Raw genomic sequence first — 9,665 nt, forward strand, 5'->3', positions numbered from 1 at the left:
GACCGATTTTTGAATTAGAAGACCGACACTTGAATTAGAAGACCAACACTTGAATTAGAAGACCGACACTTGAACTAGAAGACCAATTTTTGAATTAGAAAAATACGATCGGGTCGACAAAAACTCACTGACCTCCCCCCTTTGACCTCTGGCGCTGAGGGAGTCCTTGGGGGTTGTCGTCCTGACAGATCGGGAGGTTTTTTGTTTCTATTAAGGCAACTTTTAGGTTATTCATAACCTTTGAGGTAATATTTCCCAGCTTTGAAAAGCTAACGTAAATGTAAGTTTTAAATGAGTTTCCCATGTCACATAAAAATGGGCCCGTAAAATTGGTACAGGGACATTATTAATATTGCATGTATAGTATAGTCACCGGTATGTCAGAGAACTTTAGGTGGTCATACCTAGGGTATAACAGAAACTGGAATCTGATGAGATGTGGTGATTTGTAGTGTCAATAACATGACGAGTAGAACAATTTAGATTAATTTCATTTATAAACTATCTATGAAAATTGCCATTACGAAACCTTCAAGTTTGCCCCAAACTGCAATATAAGTAAAACATTGATTGTGAAACAGCCAAGCATTTACATAACATGTTCTGTAACTAGTGTGGTAGCTAGGTAATACATGTATATGTATATGTATAGTTATGTTTGAAGTTATAAGTAATATTAAAGAATTCATGTAAGAAACAGGGACAAGAACAAATATTGACATGTACCACATTTCAGACAAGGCTATATGCCATTGTAGAAAGGATTTTTTTCTTCAATCACAATTTAAAACACAATGACCACACAAAAACACAATAAAACACAATATCCACCTAAAGTTCTCTAACATACCGGTGACTTTATTATACATATATTAATGCCCCTATACTAATGTTACATGTCTATTTTATGTGATATAGGAAACTCATTTAAAACGTACATTTACGTTAGCTTTTCGAAGCTTGGAAATATTACCTCAAAGGTTATGAATAACCTAAACATTGCCTTAGTATCTCAAGCAAAAAACTCCATATCTGCCAGGGGGAAAACCCCAAGGACTTCCTCACCCCCAGAGGTCACTCATGCATTCAACCAACAATCAGATGCACCAACAACCTTTTTACTGTCATAATGGTATTAAACTTTTCTTAAATATTTTCACCCTATTCTAATTTGAGATGATATTGTCTTTTCAAGATGTGAAATGTTTGCCAAGATAGTCTAAAATTGCCTTAATCTCCAAATCTCCCCTACCAATGATACTACCATTAGATGTGCTGACCTTTACTACATGTATATAATGATGCCATTTAACTTTTTAAGAACATATTTCAACCCTTAGTGTAAGTTATAAAGAATAGTTTCTGATACTTGCTGTCTTGTAAAGCATGGATTAAGTTATTGCTTGAAAGGTCTAAATAGTGTAAATATTGGCTATAAGAGTAAAATTCCTCCAGGGCTTCTAGAGGGAGACCCCCTCAGACCCCCCCCCCCCCGCATGAGGTGGACATATCCCAGTCTCAAGCTCTTCCGCTCTTACTGTCAAGATGCTATCAAAGTATATTTCAAAAGTATTTCAACCCTATGTAGTTGTTTTTTTACATGTTGGTGTTGTCTTGTAAGGCTTGGAAATTATTGTCTGAAAGGGTCTGAATAGTCTCAAAATTGAGGGAAAAAACCTCCAGGGGTTCTAGGGGGAGACCCCCTTGGAACCTTCCTCCCCCCCCCATGAGGTGTACACATCCCAGTCTCAAGATCTCCCCCTACCTCTTACTGTCAAGATCCTATCAAACTATATTTCAAAAATATTTCAACCTTATGTAGTTGCTTTTTACATGTTGGTGCTGTCTTGTAAAGCTTGGAAATGATTTTCTAAAAATGTCTGAATAGTCTCAATATTGACTTTTCAGAGTTAAAAACCTCCTGGGCTTCTAGGGGGAGACCCCCTAGGACCCCCCATGACAGCTGTACATATTCCCTTCTCAAAGCTTTCCCCCTACCTTTCACTGTCAAGATGCTATTAAACTCCTTTTCAAATATATTTACCCTGGGTAGTCAATAATTATAATTATGATAGTGCTATATAAAAACCCGGGATCTTATAAAGTAGATGCAAGACAGTCAAGCAGTCCACACTGAGTCACGATCAAAAAATACCTGTCACTCATGCGAATATCATATATGGGGGGGGGGGGGGGGTCATCATGTTTTAGAATTAAGTGATAGGGGGGTCAGCCTGTTTTGGGTTTTACAGATAGGGGGGGTCAGTGACTTTTTGTCGGCCCGATTTAAGAATCCACCGCCCCCCCCCCCCAGGCTGGAGAAACTGACCGGTCCCTAAGAAAAGCTGAGAAGGGCTTGTTTCTAGGAATCCAATGAAAAGATGATTGAAAGGAGGAAAAGGAGAGGCAAAGAAACATGAATTCAAAGATGATTTTTTATTTATATACTTTTTTAAATCGACCGACCGACCGACCAAAATTTTCCATGGAAAAAAACAAAAACATTTTTAAACATTAGGATCACCCCTACACACCAACCTTGGTGACACCAGGTCGAATAAATAATAGTGGGTGTCTTTGCGATTTCTTAGCTTTATAATGTTATTCATGTTTTTATCAGATAACATCTCTAGTTGATAAAGTTTTAAATCAAATCTATCGTCTTCTCTGTCTCTTTGTAGCTTACCAACTTTGAATTAATTAGTGCACAGCTAATATCCTTGATCAAACTGGTAGGCTATTTGGCAAATTACTAGTAACATATTTCCATAACCAGTGTAAATATCTACTAACTGACAAATGGTAATACACCAACCGTTAGTCGGATTGGTAGATGTCAGTTAGTGAACTATAAGACTTTTTAAGCTAACGTGAATGTTGGTGGCGCTATACTACTGAGAACGCATGAACGTACGTATAAAACATCTTGGTAATATAATTTTGTGTACAATGTATCTGGATGCGTAATTACCAAGTTGCGGCAAACATTAAACGCAAGACGCACATAAAGACCACCATTCAAATAAACAATAAACAGAGGATACATTGCATTTATTAATCAAACGTTAATACATGTCAACACAATATACTAGGAAATTCCCTTTCCCTGTCTATCTTTCTGTGTAAAGACTTTTTAAGTTTTACTGTTCGTCACCGTGGTCTCTGCATGGACGTACGAGTGGGGTGGGGTGCACGGGGGTGGGGTGGCACAAACAATAATTACGTAATCAAACGCTATATACATAATATATAACTGTCAGTCAGTCGACGTAGGAAGATTACGCAGTGGGGTTTGACCTTTACTTGCACACGACAGCGCATGACAGAACTGGTAACGCTCATGACTGTACCAGACACAGGAGTTGCTAATGATACTCGCAACGCATAGATCTGGTACTCGAGTAGTACATGTCTGTGTTTACGGGTCAAGCCACGGAACCGGGGGTTTCCGCAGGTGGCCATCTTGTCCACCTACGGGTTCCGGCCGTGGCAGGGAACGAAACGAGAACTGACAAAATACACTGTAGCGACCACAGAACGAGATTAAAACTTAGCTGAGTGGCGTTACAGAAATGTACTCACGACAGCTTGTGTCTCTCTGTAAAACTTACGGCTTCTTGAAAGGCGTAAACCAGAGCACTGGCGGAGCGTCACCAACACACGTCCTTCCAATATGGCGGATGATGATGATGATGGTGGTGGTTACGATGATGATGATGGTGGTGATGATGATGGTGATGATGATGATGATGACGATGATGATGATGATGATGATGATGATGATGATGATGATGATGATGATGATGATGATGATGATGAAAATGATGATGATGATGATGATGATGGTGGTGGTAATGATGGCGAAGATGATGGTGATGGTGATGATGATGATGACGATGGTGACGATGGTGGTGTTGATGATGGTCATGAGGAGAATGAAGAGGAGGAGAAGGAGTAAAAAATAAAAACTGAATTATTTGTGCAAAGGATAACAAGAATAAGAGCTCCTCGTTTTTTGTTTTATTTCAAGAATGTCTTGTGTCAGTGTACAGACTTGTCAATTACTATAACTTTTTCAATATCAGAGGTTGGTACAATGACGTTTATGTGTAAACTAACTAATTTCCAAAATGCAAATAAAATAAAACCATTCTCATCTGTGTTCCACTAGATAGCTTCTGTAGCAATCCTGTAATTGAAATGGCATTCCGTACCCAGAACTATGATGTAAATGAAACATTACAGTGATGTTTGCATGGACTAAATAGTACAAATTTGTTTTATTTAAACGTTTATTTAAACTGCGAAGGGGGGGGGGGGTAGTATCAATACTGTAGAATATCCTCTAAATTACGTTATAAGAGAGGGTAATAACTTTTCCTTTAGTTTCAAAACAGACATTATGGCACATTGTCAATTACAAGGAAAACCTACAGGTCAAAGTATTTCACATGTCTTTCGTGTCTCTTGCTCTAAAGTGCTCGACTTCTTTGTAGTTCGTCTTATTTGTTGAACCCGTTACAAAAATTCATATCACCTACCCAATCTTCTTTTCTTTATATTTTATTTGTTTGCATACCGACAGGTATTTCTAAAAATGGATATATCGCATTTTACCATCTTGTTTTGACACGCTGTTTATGTGAACAGTTAAGTTAATGTAAAGCAAAATTTCAAATTATGGAATTTCTTTCATAGTTTATAATTTTTTCCGCTTGTATAGCTTATTGTCGTCTGAAATTTATCGAAGTTCGAGTTGGTGACTGTCCAGACTTCCATGGTAATGCTAAGCTTGTCTGATGACTTTTGGTTCTGTTGCAAGACCAGATGCAATCCCTGTACGCTGTGATAGCAATACACTATTGAGGGACAGATACGTTAGCATCACAGCGGTTGACAGGGAGACAATATTGAACGCCTGTGAAATCGAAATTATCGTACCAATTTAATAATATAATGTGATAAACAGCATCTTTACTTTTCTCTAAAGCAATATGTAGCCAATAAAATATGATAAAACTTTATGTTAAAAATGACAAAATTCATATATTAAATGAAAAGTTTACTTGAGGTATAAACTTACAGCGATCAACATCAACTTCATACGATACAAGATCTAGCATTATATTCCAGAATTCTAAACTAAGCAGGTACTCACTTTAGTTAGGACACTGACAGAAATTAATAGGAGAATGGTTGGATATAGATATTCTGAATAAAATAGTCGGATATTTTAATTAATTTCTTCTATATTGGCGACTCTAACATTTGGAATAAAGTATCGGTACTATTATGCACCATTTATTGGAATGATGCCTTTTCGAGAAAGCAATTTAAGTAATACGAGGCCATTGAGGGCGTGATCACACATGTTAACTGAGATCCACAAAGGTTCAATCAAAAATAATATTTTCACCCATCATATTATTCAACAGAAATAATATTAAAGAACTAATATCTACAAACTAACTACTTATAAAGATATGTCTTTGAACGTTCTCAATCATCCGGGTATGGAGTTAATTAACGAAGTAATTACAATAAATCCTACTGAAACTGTTGCCATTCAAAAGAACAGCAAGTCAAGTAGAATAAATTATAATTACTTCTTTATTTTTTACTTTTTTTAAACTTTAAATTATAATGTCTCTAAATTCTCTTTCTCTGTCTGTCTGTCTGTCTGTCTGTCTGTCTGTCTGCCTGTCTGTCTGTCTGTCTGTCTGTCTGTCTGTCTATCTGTCTGTCTGTCTGTCTGTCTGTCTGTCTGTCTGTCTGTCTGTCTATCTGTCTGGCTCTCTCTCTGTCTCTGTCTCTGTCTCTCTCTGTCTCTCTCCTCTCTCTCTCTCTCGTATATATCAACCGTGTATGGTCATGTTCTTGATGCTATGTACTACTTTCTCTGTCTGTCTGTCTGTCTGTCTGTCTGTCTGTCTGTCTGTCTGTCTGTCTGTCTGTCTGTCTGTCTGTCTGTCTCACTGGCTGTCTGTCTGGTTGGTTGTCTCTCTGTCTGTCTGTCTCTCTGTCTGTCTCTGTCTGTCTGTCTGTCTGTCTGTCTGTCTGTCTGTCTCTCTGTCAGTCTCTCTGTCCGTCTGCCTCTGCCTCAGTATGTATGTCTCGCACTCTGTCTCCCGTCTCTGCTGTCTGTCTGCCTGTCTCTTTAACTATCTGTCCTTCTGTCTGTCTGCCCCCCCCCTCTCTCTCTTTCCAAGACGTGCCGTTATTTCGCAGTGTCGTGGAAGAAATAACAGGACACGATATCAGTACAAACAATTCTGAATCTATTGTGGGTGATGGCAATTGGTTGTCTGATGCTTTGGTCACGAGTGTTAATCGTGGAAATGCAGCAGCTCCTGATGTACAAGCTCAGTTGATTGTAGCTCAACAGGGAACAGACTTGATGCCCGACGAAAGTTTCACCAGGGTAATCCTAGTATAACTTTGGATTTGTCCACGGTGAATTGTTGCGGGGTAACTCATTTTGTGCAAGAGCCCGACCAAGTGCAAGTTCACGTGCAGAAGTTGAGTATATAAGTTGCCAGCTTGTCGTCTGCTTATGTTAGTATCCACACAATTATCCAACGATGCAGGGGGGATTAAAGACTTCTGTCTTCCTCTAAGCCAACGTATTAGAATTGGCCACAGAACAATTCATTTCTTTAGGATACTTCATTTTTTGACGGTGACGAGTATAACGAATACATGTATACAGGGGTGGTTTTTGAAGGTATCAGCACTTTGTGAACATTAAACGACAATACATCTCTCTCCCTCCCTCCCTCCCTCCCTCCCTCCCTCCTCTCTCTCTCTCTCTCTCTCTCTCTCTCTCTCTCTCTCTCTCTCTCTCTCTCTCTCTCTCTCTCTCTCTCTCTCTCTCTCTCTCTATCCCTCTTGTATACATCAATCATGTATGCTCATTGGTTCTATACACTACCAGTAAAACACTGGAGAGGTATTTTTGTCTCTTAGACTGACATGATGAATGACCCAATCAATCATTATACAAATACTGTCAACCTCGTAGCTCTGTATGTTTATATGCAATTGTAATCGAGACCAAAAAAGAAAAAGAAACACCCTATTGTTTATTCACCACCACACTTTATACTATTAAAGTAGTCTATCATGTTGGTCAAGATAGTTAGAGAATTATTTGTGCAAAGGTTAACAAGAATAAGAGCTCCTCGATTTTTTGTTTATTTGCATGGACTCAATAATACAAGTTTGTTTTATTTAAACGTTTATTTAAACTGTGAGGGGGGGTGTTAGGTGGTTAGGTGTTTGCAATAATCACTACGTACCCAGATGGACTTCAATACCATCTTTGATAACATTTAATAAGTATCGTCATTATAGAACATCCTATAAATTACGTTAAAAGATAGAGTAATGACTTTTCCTTTAGTTCCAAAACAGAAATTATGGCAAGATTGTTAATTACAACAAAAACCTACAGGTCAAAGTATTTCATATGTCTTTCGTGTCTCTTGCTCTAAACTTCTTTATAGTTTGGATTATTTGTTGAACAGGTGACAAAAATTCATATCACGTCCCCAATCTTCTTTTTTAAATTTAGTTGTTTGCATGTCGACAGGAAATGGATATATCGCATTTTACCTTCTTGTTTTGACATGCTGTTTAGGTGAACAGTTGAGGTATATGTATTGAATGTCAAATGAGTAGGATCACTCAAACCAATGAAGATTCATTTTTTAAAAATTAATGTTTTGTAAATTTAACATTGCTCCAAGATAAAATTGTGTTTCACATACAATGAATATTATATGAATATAATATAGTTATGGAAGCCGTAGAAAAGTTGTACACATTGTACATTTCTGTAAAAGTCAATCCTCATTTTCACATCTTCCTTGTTTCGCCCCCCCCCCACAACCATATGCGCAATCCACTCCCACAATACTGACTGCCACCACCACTTTCATCATCTGTACCTCCATTGCTACCAACACCACACCACACCACACCACCACCACCACCATCGTTCTCCTCCTCATCATCATCATCATCATCTTCACCACCACCACCATCACCATCATCATCATCATCATCATCATCATCATCATCATTATCATCAGGTCGAACTAACTTCTGCACTTTTGTCAATGTCTGTCTGTCTGTCTGTCCGTCTGCCTCTGCCTCAGTATATCTGTCTCACACTCTGTGTCCCCCGTGTCTGCTGTCTGTCTGTCTATCTGTCTGTCTGTCTGTCTGTCTGTCTGTCTGTCTGTCTGTCTGTCCTTGTCTGTCTGCCCCTCTCTCTATGTGTGTGTGTGTGTCTGTCTGTCTGTCTGTCTGTCTGTCTGTCTGTCTGTCTGACTGTCTGTCTGTCTGTCTGTCTGTCTCTGTCTCTCTCTCTATTTCTTGTTTGTTCTATGTACTACCACTAAAACACTGGAATAATAAAATATTTTTAGACTGACCTGATGGGTGAAGCACTTTTAATCATTTTGAAAATACTGTCCACCTAGTTGCCATATACGTTTATATTCATTGGTAATCGCCTAGGTGCACATATCAACACAAAGACCTCATTGGTTATTCACCACAACATCTTCATATAGTAGTCTATTCAAATGGTATTCCGTACTCAGAACTATGTTGTAAATGGAACATTACATTGATGTTTGCATGGACTCAATAATACAAGTTTGTTTTATTTAAACGATTATTTAAACTGTGTGGGGGCTGTTAGGTGGTTAGGTGTTTGCAATAATCACTACGTACCCAGATGGACTTCAATACCATCTTTGATAACATTTAATAAGTATCGTCATTATAGAACATCCTCTAAATTACATTATAAGATAGAGTAATGACTTTTCCTTTAGTTTCAAAACAGAAATTATGGCAAGCTTGTCAATAACAAGAAAAATCTACAGGTCAAAATATTTCATGTGTCTTTTGTGTCTCTTGCTCTAAAATGTTCAACTTTTTTATAGTTTGGATTATTTGTCGAACAGGTGACAAAAATTCATATCACGTCCCCAATCTTCTTTTTTAAATTTAGTTGTTTGCATGTCGACAGGAAATGGATATATCGCATTTTACCTTCTTGTTTTGACATGCTGTTTAGGTGAACAGTTGAGGTATATGTATTGAATGTCAAATGAGTAGGATCACTCAAACCAATGAAGATTCATTTTTTAAAAATTAATGTTTTGTAAATTTAACATTGCTCCAAGATAAAACTGTGTTTTACATACAATGAATATTATATGAATATAATATAGTTATGGAAGCCGTAGAAAAGTTGTACACACTGTACATTTCTGTAAAAGTCAATCCTCATTTTCACATCTTCCTTGTTTCGCCCCCCCCCCTCACAACCATATGCGCAATCCACTCCCACAATACTGACTGCCACCACCACTTTCATCATCTGTTCATCCATCGTTACCACCACACCACGACCACCATCGTCCTCCTCCTCCTCATCATCATCTTCACTACTACCACCACCACCATCACCACCACGTCGTCGACTTCACCACAACACCACCACCACCATCTTCATCATCATCATCTTCATCATGTTCACCACCACCACCACCATCATCACCTTCACCATCATCATCATCATCATCATCACCATCATCATCATCATCATCATCATCATCATCATCATCATCATCATCATCATTATCATC

This window comes from Glandiceps talaboti, chromosome 17, assembly GCF_964340395.1.
Source record: "Glandiceps talaboti chromosome 17, keGlaTala1.1, whole genome shotgun sequence".
NCBI lineage: Eukaryota > Metazoa > Hemichordata > Enteropneusta > Spengelidae > Glandiceps > Glandiceps talaboti.